The sequence below is a fragment of the Ixodes scapularis genome, unplaced genomic scaffold (assembly GCF_016920785.2).
Source record: "Ixodes scapularis isolate PalLabHiFi unplaced genomic scaffold, ASM1692078v2 PGA_scaffold6__148_contigs__length_123643588, whole genome shotgun sequence".
In the NCBI taxonomy this organism is placed as follows: domain Eukaryota; kingdom Metazoa; phylum Arthropoda; class Arachnida; order Ixodida; family Ixodidae; genus Ixodes; species Ixodes scapularis.
In genome coordinates this window covers 51,559,826-51,571,667 of record NW_024609881.1, presented here as the reverse complement: position 1 = coordinate 51,571,667, position 11,842 = coordinate 51,559,826, and the positions used below count along the sequence as shown (strand labels likewise).

General features: G+C 42.9%; 1 non-coding gene across 1 annotated transcript; it reads right to left on the bottom strand.

Annotated features, from left to right (window-relative positions):
* Positions 1-10,065: 10,065 nt before the first annotated feature.
* Trnai-uau lies at positions 10,066-10,138 on the bottom strand. Its single transcript has one exon. It is a non-coding gene; the product is annotated as a tRNA-Ile (tRNA).
* Positions 10,139-11,842: the final 1,704 nt, after the last annotated feature.

The window sequence follows — 11,842 nt, the reverse complement described above, 5'->3', positions numbered from 1 at the left end:
CTGTGCATTGAATGGGCGCGTCGAAAGTTAGAGTGGGGAATATTTATTACGATCCATCGACTAATTGATTAAAATCACCTAATAAGACTTTAAACTATGGGTATATGAGTCATATCACATTTAAAGCGAATGGCTAATAATGTCTAGAATCATTTATAAAATTTTGGAAAAGGCAATGTTATTTGAGATGTTCATGTGTAAGTTTTTGCATGTTCGTTGGAAGTTCAAAAAGGGTGGGAATAGAAACGCGCCTGATTATTTAGGGTGGGACGGCCTAAATATTGCCATAAAGATCGAGTGACAAGCAATTTGTCGTTATGTAGGCAGCTTCGGGTTGACACTTCCGCCAACTATGCGGTGACGAGATAAAGAATAGGTGACCGACACTGCTACGTCTCTCTTTTACCGTTATAAGGCGGAGCACATCGTGCGTGCACTTTTTTCATTTGCCATCATACATTCAAAAAAGTAGCACTAAATATTTCAAAGATCATTGTCTACTCACAAATTGTATGAATTGCTTCAATGATTATGAGTGATTGGTTTTAAAACTAATTCGAGCATGACACATGAAACTAATACTTGAAAAGTTCATTAAGCAATATTTGTCAATTAGTATACCAATCGTAACAAATATTACCTCGTCTAACGTCCGCCGAGCCCATTATATACACAGTAAATGCAGCACCAATGAAAGGGTCACCAAGATATAAATAAAAATATGTTACATGTAAGAATACACACGCTGCATATTCTTTTTTTTTTTGTTTTTACAGGATCGAGAATGCAAATTTGGCTCAGTATGACCATAGTAGCGTTCCCCCATAAACCCCTTAATCAACAACATAAAAGACAGGAATGAGTCACCTAGGGTTTCTTCTTTAGAACCGGATAGCTATATTCCTGAAGAACGTGCCGATGGCATACCCTGTCTGAACACAGAAATGAGATGTTTTTTTTTTTTTTGCGATTCGATGCGATAGAATTAGAAGTTTTTGAAAGGAAAGGGCTATGATACCACGTGCGTGTCCGGGTTGGTAGCACACGCTGCTGTGACGTGGAAACTACCATTATTTATTTTATATGTGTTGCCGATAATTTCCTAACTCGCCCTATAACGGCCCTTTCTTGAATTGGATCAGCGGTGTCAGGCCCGACCCACGCCATGAAGCAATCTGGATTTAGTGCAGCTCTAATTTATGTTTTTACATATATTTTACTGTACCTCAACCTTTCCGTTTAAGAAAACAAAGCCTTGGATTAATGGTGTGGTAATTGAAAGTCTGATTAACAACGAGCACGGACCAGTGACAGCTACTGAACATTGTTGAAAAATACTGTCATATTTGGGGCATGTCTTCGTTCTTTTAAATATTTGTAAATTCTTTACTAACACAATTTAACTGTCAAGCTAATTAATCTTGTCTAATAAACATCACCTACTACCCTCTACTGGCTCACGCAGTGTCCGAAGTTTCGTTTATAAGCCAGACTAATCAACGCACAAGTGCACCCATCTTTTAGTACGAAGAAATACAAAACGACATCAATAAGTAAAATACAAGATTTATTATGATTGTCAACTCTTTTAGGTTGGACCTCAACAGACATGAGATAGATTTCATTTATTATTTGCTTGGCGTTATTTATTTTTGTCTTGTGTATGTGCTGAAGATGCTGTTAAAATCTTCAAGGGAGGAAGGAACATGCCATGCTACGTTGAGAACTTTGCCCTGTAACCCTCTCTATAAAACGAAGTGAATGAAATTGAATTAACTTGAATATAAAAGTCAAGATGAATGGTTAGTGCAACGAACATGTTACCCGAATTTGACATGAAAAAGTAAAGGCGATATTTTGTTCACATTCACTCGTCCATCTTCTACGTCAATACTTCCTGCATCCATCCTGAACGTCTTTATTCTGAAACTCCCCATTTTTCAAGTTTTACTTTGCAAAGTATATCGGAAGAAAAATGATCAATTCAAACACACCGTTGAGTAAACCCGGTACTCTGCTCCGCGAACGTGTTGTGATCTCAACCTAATTTTAATACCAGTGTTTTTATTTATTTTTCCCCGGAACATTTACTAAGCAACACCAATAACCCAGAACTTGCTAGGGCATGCAGAACGGCGTTGTAGCCTGCACGCGAGACTATTTCAAGGTACGGAAGTTGGGATTGCGTGAGGTATTCCTTACCAGATCCATAACTGACGTTTTTTACCAAGACTTCTCGGAAACGGCAGACTGCTTCGGTGTTAAAAAACGAATTTGTGGAGCTATGAACGTACCTCGATTCACGTCTCTTTCCCGGAACGATTCCCAGGGTTGTTCGGAGGGCACGCGGAAGAGGCCTTTTCTGCGTCACGCGATCTGAGAATTAAGTAACAAAAGGGCGATCGCAAGCAATCGCTGCATACCTTGGCTCTTCGAATGCCGTTATAATGAGGCACTAAGCAAGGCAGGGCATGGTGTCTTTTTTGTTTTTGAAAATGCACTTCTATCCTACGTTTTCATTGCGCGCGTTACGGAAAACAGCATTTGGGAGTTTTCTCCTCCTGGCACGAAAAGCATGCTTTTAAAACGGAGTTTGGAGATCCCTTTTTTACAATATGGGTGTGAAGTATCAATGTGCCTCGCATTCGCTACAGTCCATTATACTATTATCGTGGCCGCCACTTGATTTGGACGCCTCTGCAATGACCTGAGGGAACGTGTGGCTAATGATCCAATTGATGTATCTTATTTTTCTCTCTCAAGCCTAGGTGATGTCCTACAAAACCTACTGCTATGTTCTCTAATGCGCCAACAATAGGAAAGAATATAAAAAGCTAGGTATTAATTTTTTGGGGATTCCACGTGACCCAAGGTATATAACTCGAAGCAGACACTCAGTAAGGCTAAAACAAATGATCCTGAGGGCAGTGTTTCTTAAAACTTAACTCGGCAGCTTGAATTAACGCTGTAAATTATGTATTACCGGCCTCTCTAAGAACCGCCTGTTCTTTCTCAGTTAGAAAGAACAGCGTCAGTTAAGCAGGACGAAGTATTTGTTAAAACATTGTTGTCTACAAGTGAAAATTTGCTCTCAAAGATTTGAAAAGGGAACCTCATGGAATGTTGACAAAAGAAATAATGAATATTTTCTTCGATGCTAATTCATTTTCTTTTGTCACATTCAAGCAAAGATAAAGATGCACTAATTGTTTTCTGCTCTAAGTAAAACTATCTTCTAAGGTAACTTCGCCTACGGCTGAAACTGGCTATGTTTTTGTGGGCTGAGAACACATGAGCACAGTTTGTTTTGCCATGTTGCATTTTTCAGCAATGCGTAGAATATCCACGTTTTTGCGAAACACTTAGCATTTCGCCTAGCAATGCAAAATCACACAATGTCAAAATCTGAGAAAACATTTCGTAATTTGTTCTGCCCCTTCGTTTTCAGCGCACATTATGCAGGTAATAAAATGATATGGTTTGAAGGTCAGAGGCTTGTTTACGTTATTCTCGGTTTTTGCCGAACGCTTGTATTTTTTTTAATATTTGTGATATTGACCTTCATTCGCTATTATGGCCGGCTCACATCATGGACGATATTTCGTTTGAATGTATATGTCTATGTTAACGAGATATAACTGTATATGACATCAGTTTCTTGATGCCACGAAGCTTTCTTGTGCGTATGAGGCATTTGTTTAGCAAATTGGTTCATTTACGTACTGCTTTATGCTGCTCCTTCCTGTTTAGAACACTGTATACTTTTGTCTGGCTTTTGTTCATCAACTTTCTTAGTGGTATGTTGTGTGCCGTGTAATAAACACGAGTTGTGTACTGTTCCAATGCCTGTTTGGCTTTTTCATGAGATAAAATATTGTGTTATGTTAACTTAGGCACCTGTTTCTGTTGTGCCTGTTCGTGGATGCTGCATTAGTCATACTTCTTTTCCTGAACAAATGTAGTTTGGGGAGTGTTAGGAACGTTGAATTTTGTCATATTTCAAATGGAGTTCTCATTGTTTGGCAATGCCTCTCCCGCAGTGAGTTAGTCTGGAATTATGATTTTATTTAATCTGGTGTGTGCTTCGCACTCGTATCATAATCATGTGACAGTTAATGAAAGCAATGTCTTATTTATTTCCTCACTTACTTCCCGTGCCACAGTCGGCATAAAGGCGAATGGATCATTCCGAATGTTCCCTATGTTTTTGTTAACTTGGTTCCGCAAAAAAATGTATTACGAATTTTACGGTTTGCTGAACTCTTTCATAATCACTTATATTTGTACATCTCTCTTATGAAACATACTGAGCTATTGAAGTAAATCATACATATATGAATCTTGTCCAATAAAAGGTGTCTGAACCACTTACTGCTGTTTACCTCAAAATACTCCACCAGCCAGGAGTCAATATGGCGATTGTGTAACTTCGATGTTTTATAATAGAAAAACAAGATTTTTTTTTTCGCTTTCGTGAAGTTAGTTGAAATTTAGTATGACGCATTTCGCAAGGTTTCTATGATAAAAATAAAAAAAGAACTGCGTCCACATTAAAAAAAAAGAAAAGAAAAGAACCAGCGGAAGCCGAGGTGCCCACGAGAGATTAGCGAGGCGAGGAGAAAAGAGGGGAAAAAGGATGAGGAGAAGGGTACCGGAGCAGAAACGCCCAAACCGAAACCGAAGCTACCTTGATAGGAACGGGAAACCAAATTATGTTTCATGACACCCACTAGGAGCGCTAGCTGTCACTTGTTTTTCTCGGCCGCTGCCCCCCCCCCCCCCCCCTATGGCAGTGTTCTCTTTGTACCTTGTGTGTATTACTATATGGAAAATGGCCGTTGACGTCTGTACGTGCCACGTACTACTTCTTTCAGATTTTGGCTTTGGAAGAATGACTCCTGCATGACCACCACTTGCGGTACGTGCAATTCCCCTCGCATCACGCTCCTCGGTGTTTGCAGAATAAATCCAAAATATAATATTCCAATATCAACCAAAAGGTTGCGCAGCTAAAAGCAACGATACTGGAAAACTCAGTCGGGGAACTGCCATGGGAGAGGACAGTACAAAAGGGGTTCTGATCAGTACTCGAAGCCAAACTAAACGCGATCGTAAAGCCGCCATTTCCCCCACACCGGTGAGTCAGGGAACTGCACGGCTTCACCAGAGTGACGCATTCTATTGCGTCCGCCGTTTTTGTTCAATTCTGGTTTTGATCGACATTTTGGTGCCGAAACGTATACAGTGGAGGGGGTTTTACGGTGGTCAACCTTTGTCTCCCAAGTGAAAGCGCCGAACTTCACCACCGCAGTTAGAAAGAACCCAATTCGTTACGCGCTATCTGATTCAGCGGTGATACGTGGCTCTTTAAAATAACGATATCAATTGGGCCGCAAAGCCTTGTAAGATAAAACCTTATAAAACACCACGCTCCTGTCATTCTATACTGATCTCTAATAAAATGTCCCCCCAAAAGATATTTTTCCTTTGTTTTTACATACAAACATGGTTTGCAAAAGTTCATAATGACCACAGTATGTATATATATATAAAACCGTGATTTTGGACTTTTGAACCTGAAGGTTTCCGTAGACAACAACGTTAGTACTCTGGGTACTTTCAGTGACTCTAGGAGTGGGTATATAATTCATGGTTTTATGTTTTAACTCGTCGCTGAAAGGTGGTGCTATTGTGGTATCTAGTTTAGTATCGGTGCAGGCCAGCGGTCGGGGTTTCTAAACTGAGTTTTCAACTTATCGTTTTGAAAACATCGGTGAAAAGTGAAACTTAGTAATTTCTCCTAATGTCGGCGTCAGTGCTAGCACGAATTGTCAATGCATATTTTTTTACAACTGACCGTCACTCCGCTTTGACGACTTCTGCCATTAGACTAACTTTCATTTTTCAAGGCCTCCTGCCACTCATCCCATGACCAGCATGATTTTAACTCCATCAACCGTTTTATCAGTTTGAAATCAGCAACGGTTTAGGAAGAACGTATGTACCATTGTGCGCTGTTGTCAAACATTGATCGGTTGGCCGTAAACCCATTATTATTTTGTCGACGCTCAAAAACAACGATGTATTTTTTTTTATATTCATTACCTTGCCAAGTTTGTCTGTTCATGAACGTGTTCGATCTGGTCAGTTGTCGACGTCAAATCCCGTTACTAACCGTATGTAACCTGCGATTGTTGTTTGTTTCCCTTCTTACACGATAATGTCGTACCTGAGAAACTAAAAAACAATATCCGCACAAGTCCGTTGCTTTTAAACATATTTGGTGTGCATAAAAACAGTGTTGTGCCGGTTACCGAAAAAAAGTAACGAAATAGCGTTACTCGTTAGTTTGGTAAAAAGTAACGCGTTATCGAGCTACGTTACTCTTTTAAAAACGTAACGATATACCGTTACCGTTACTTTTCGAAAATACCGAACGTTACTTTTACGTTACTTTTCTGTTCGAGTACATACGTTTGGCAGAGATGTATGATAAGCCTCCTTACCAAGCTTGGATAAAAATAAAAATTTACAGAGTTGTTTTGTAGTGTTTTGAAGCGCGAAGCAGCTTAATTTTCGGCATGCAGATTAGGCATTGAAACTGTAAATTACCCGATTCTGTCTCCTTTAGTTGATACATTTCATTCAGACCTGCTGGCCATGGCGACGGACTTTCGTTATTCATGTCCATCTCACGCGCAGAATCAGTCGGAGATGTTAGTCAATCGGCTTTTATAAACTAAAGCATTCCAACGAGGACTGCTGGAACACAACCAGCCAACCAACACCCCTCATCTGTACGCCGGTTTTAGTAACAGTCCGGTTCATACTATTACCAGAGACTGATTTACTTCACTATCTCGAACAGAACACCGGTTACCAGCACACCGGCTATAATCACTTGCTGCCTCTTACGAGCAGTAGCTCTTAGTTTTTCAGTGAAAAAAAAGGTTTTGTGTTTGTAAGTTTTCTTTCCAGGTTTAAAACTTTTTTTTAATCATGACATTAGGGAATTAAAGACTAATCAAGCAAAAGATTCTTCTGTGTACAAAAGTGGGTCAGGAACTTTCAGGCAGCGAGGGGGAGAGCGAGGGTAAAAATATTCCACAAAGGACGTTTTTTTTCTTTTTTTGAAACTAGAGAAATGAGCAAATCGCTTCGCCACTGGTTGTGCACTGTTGTAAACGGATGTCTCTTCACGGCTCTCTCCCCCCCCCCCCCCCCCCCCCCCCCCCCGCTGTCCCCCTCTGCTTCTCAAAGAGGGGGGTAGGGCGGAAGAGGAGGGAGGGGAGGAAGCTGTAATGCAGTCGTTTTCGGTCGTTCGTTCAAGCCTTCTGGGTGGTGACACGATGAAAAAAAGAAAAAGGAGGATGAACGGAATTAGCTGGTAGCCGAAGATTTGCTTCGCCTTCAAGAAGTTTTTTTTTTTTTTTTTTTTTTTTTATCTCTACTGTGACGGATGCTGGTTCCGTGCAGTGATAAGCTGGTGCAAGATTTTGAGATAAGCTCATGCAGGATTTCACCAGTTTTGGTCAAAAGTAACGAGTAACGAGTAACGAAATTTGACAGCCGATACCGTAAAAAAGTTGCGGAAATACTTTACTCGTTAGTCATTCAGAATACTAACGAGTACGTTACTGCGTTAGTGAAAAATGTAACGCGTTACCAGTAATGTCGTTACTAGTAACGCGTTACCTCCAACACTGGCATAAAACGACACAGGTTGCAGAAACAACCGCTAATCTGTTATTATTGTTTATACCTCAGAATAAGAAAAAAGAAGTCCCGCACTTATTTAATATGTTGATAAAACACGAATTAGGGGCCCCAACCTAAACGATAGTGTTCTTTGTTCGTGAATACCATGGAAGACTATCATTTGAAAACTCACCGGTGTTGTATGCGTGCCGACTATAACATGTATTATAAATGCAGCATGTATATTCACCGACCGGAACAGAATGGCAGGAGAGCATTTAATTTTTATCTCTCCCGCCTCCAACGCGAACTTTCAACATTCGATGATGGTTTGGCGCATAGTGAGCCTCGAGCGTGCAAGTGCAGCCTCAGCACGGCGGAAGGCGGCGAAAGTGTGCGAGGGACCAGGAATAAAAAAGAAACGCCTCGCCGTTCTTAATAGGTCAGTGAATATAGAGGTAATTGTTTAGCGTCCCCCTAACTCACCGATTTCCTGTAATCCCTTTAGAGTAACAAAGTGATCAAAATTAACTTTTAGTTGATTTTCCTCTTTAAAGCTTCGAAAAAGGCGCTGTGGGGAGTACCGTTTTAAATCGTTTTTGAACGTTAAGCCGAAATTTGACTGCTAGTCACCTGGACACAGTGGCGTAAATCGCGGGGGGTGTGCTAGGAGCTATAGTCATCGTGAGGCGTGAGCCGGAAAAGACGACGATGAAGAAAGGAGAGGGGTGCTCGAGACACATGATTAAATGGCTGATTCTCAACGGACGCTGGTTGAGTCCTGAGTTCCTGAGGCCCTGACAACACATGGCGTCAGAAGTGCGCCAAGGTGGTATCGCCGGTGTAGGAGCTACACAAGCAATGGCCATGTCCAGCTTCTTGTGCCAACCCCCCGAGCCGTACACCTTTGCAAACCCAGAAGGATGGACCTCGTGGAAACGCCGCTTCGAACGATTTCGAGTCGTCAGTGGTCTCGCTGCAAAGCCAGGAACAGAACAGGTGAATGCTCTCATCTACTTCATGGGGGATAAAGCGGATGATATCCCTCTGTTTCTCAGTTTACCTGAACAGCAAATGACATACTGCAGCGCCGTGCTCCAAGCCTTTGAGAACCACTTTGTCGTGAGACGGAACATTGTTTATGAGCGAGCCACTTCCTATCGGAAATGTCAAAAAGAAGGAGAGAATGTCGAAGAGTTCATAACAGATCTGCACAAGCTTGCCAAGTTCTGCGACTTCGGCACGCTCCATGACGAAATGATTCGAGACAGTATAGTAATGGCACTTAAAGATCACAAGCTTCCTGAAAGACTGCAGCTTGATCCAGACTTGACGCTTGAAAAAGCAACAAACATGACGCGACAGTCTGAGGTTGTGAAAAACCAACAGACCAGACTTCACACGTCCAGTGGAACCAACGTGGATCGCCTTTACGTATCAAAGAAGGCTCCTTCAAGAAAAGGCAATCTTGAGGAAGAGTGGGCGAGAAGACGGTACCCAACTCTACTCAGTTTCAAGCACCGACAGGACACTGCTCACGCTGTGGCAAGAGTCAGCATTCGAAAGAACAGTGTCCGGCACGAAAGGCGATTTGCAACAAATGTCGCATAACTGTACATTACGCCCGCCAATGCCGAAACTCCCCAGCACTGAACCAAGTTTCCAGTACGGAGACTGCATTCTTTGGAGTCATCGAATGCGAAAACAGTCAACGGTGGACGGCGACAGCGCAAGTTGGCGAGGTGGCAATCGTCTTCAATGTCGACACTGGCGCCGACGTGACAGTCATTCCGACAGAGACGTACAAAGCGTCTTTTCCAGCGATGTCCCTGCAGAGGCTCACAAAGATCCTAAAGGGTCCCGGTGACCATGAACTAGACGTGCTGGGAATGATCACAAAGGACATGACCTACAGAACTAAGTCGACAAAAGAGGACCTGTAGGTTGTTAACGACTTGAATGAAGCTTGATGAAAATAATCCCTGGAGAAGGGAAACAAGAGGGACAAAGGACAAACACAAATCTCCAAACACAGCTAGGTGACTGGTGAGCGACCGAAAAAATCCGCCTGGTCGGGGTATCGAACCCGGTACCTCTCCATTACAAGTGGAGCGCTCTACCAACTGAGCTAGCCAGGGGTTAGACGTCAGTAGAGCAAACGGGCTTTATAAGCTGCCACCAGTCTAACACCAACAAGGGTGAAGCTTGCAATTTAAGGTTATAATTAGAATGCAATTAAATGCAAAGGGACAAGCGAGCTGGACAAGAATGATGAAAATAATCCCTGGAGAAGGGGAACAAGAGGGGCAAAGGACGAACACAAATCTCCAAACACAGCTAAGTGGCTGGTGAGCGACCGAAAAAATCCGCCTGGTCCGGGTATCGAACCCGGGACCTCTCCATTATAAGTGGAGCGCTCTACCAATTGAGCTAACCAGGGGTTAGACGTCAGTAGAGCAAATGGGTTTTATCAGCTGCCACCAGTCGAACACCAACAACGGTGAAGCTTGCAATTTAAGGTTATAATTATAATGCAATGAAATGCAAAGGTGCAAGCGAGCTGGACTAGAATGACGAAAGTAATCCCTGGAGAAGGGGAACAAGAGAGACAAAGGACAAACATAAATCTCCAAACACAGCTAGGTGACTGGTGAGCGACCGAAAAAATCCGCCTGGTCCGGGTATCGAACCCGGGACCTCTCCATTACAAGTGGAGCGCTCTACCAACTGAGCTAACCAGGGGTTAGACGTCAGTAGAGCAAACGGCTTTTATCAGCTGCCACCAGTCTAACACCAACAAGGGATAAGAGGGTGTTTGGAGATTTGTGTTTGTCCTTTGTCTCTCTTGTTTCCCTTCTCCAGGGATTATTTTCATCATTCTTGTCCAGCTCGCTTGCCCCTTTGCATTTAATTGCATTCTAATTATAACCTTAAATTGCAAGCTTCACCCTTGTTGGTGTTAGACTGGTGGCAGCTGATAAAACCCGTTTGCTCTACTGACGTCTAACCCCTGGTTAGCTCGGTTGGTAGAGCGCTCCACTTGTAATGGAGAGGTCCCGGGTTCCATACCCGGACCAGGCGGATTTTTTCGGTCGCTCACCAGTCACCTAGCTGTGTTTGGAGATTTGTGTTTCTCCTTTGTCCCTCTTGTTCCCCTTCTCCAGGGATTATTTTCTGATAAAACCCGTTTGCTCTACTGACGTCTAACCCCTGGTTAGCTCAGTTGGTAGAGCACTCCACTTGTAATGGAGAGGTCCCGGGTTCGATACCCGGACCAGGCGGAATTTTTCGGTCGCTCACCAGTCACCTAGCTGTGTTTGGAGATTTGTGTTTGCCCTTTGTCCCTCTTGTTCCCCTTTTCCAGGGACTATTTTCATCATTCTTGTCCAGCTCGCTTGCCCCTTTGCATTTAATTGCATTCTAATTGGATGAAGCTCTTCTTTCGAGATGCCAGTGAGAAACTGGGAATCGTCCAAAAGGTCTGCGATGTTGCGACTTTACGTACTGGAGACGTCAAGCCCGAAAGTGAATTTCCCAAACATTTTTCTGGGCTGGGACACGTGAAAGAAGCTTACAAAATTGAGCTACGAGATGACGCAGTTCCTTTTGCATTGATGACGCCTCGGAGAGTAGCTATTCACTTGCTAGGCAAGACAAAAGAGAAGCTTAAGGAATTGGCTAAGATGCAAGTAATAGAACCAGTGGAAGAGCCAATAGAGTGGTGCTCTGGGATGATTATAGTCGTAAAATCCAATGGAGACGAGCGCATCTGCGTAGATTTGACCGGGCTAAACAAGTACGTGAAAAGAGAAGTGCATCCTATGCCAATTGGAGAACATGCGCTGGGACAACTCGCTGGAGCGAAATACTTCTCTTAGATTGATGCCAACTCCGGATTTTGGCAGTTTGTACTAGCGGAAGAGTCTCAATATATGTCGACCTTCATAACAGCTTTTGGAAGGTTCAGGTTCCGGAGATTGCACTTCGGCATCACATCAGCACCCGAGTTTTTCCAGAAAAATGTGACACAGTTTCTCGAAGGTCTGCAAGGGGTCCTGTGCAACATGGACGGCGTCCTTATCTACGGAAGCACTCCAGAAGAGCATCATGAGAGGCTTCGTAATGTTCTCCAACGAATCCAGGA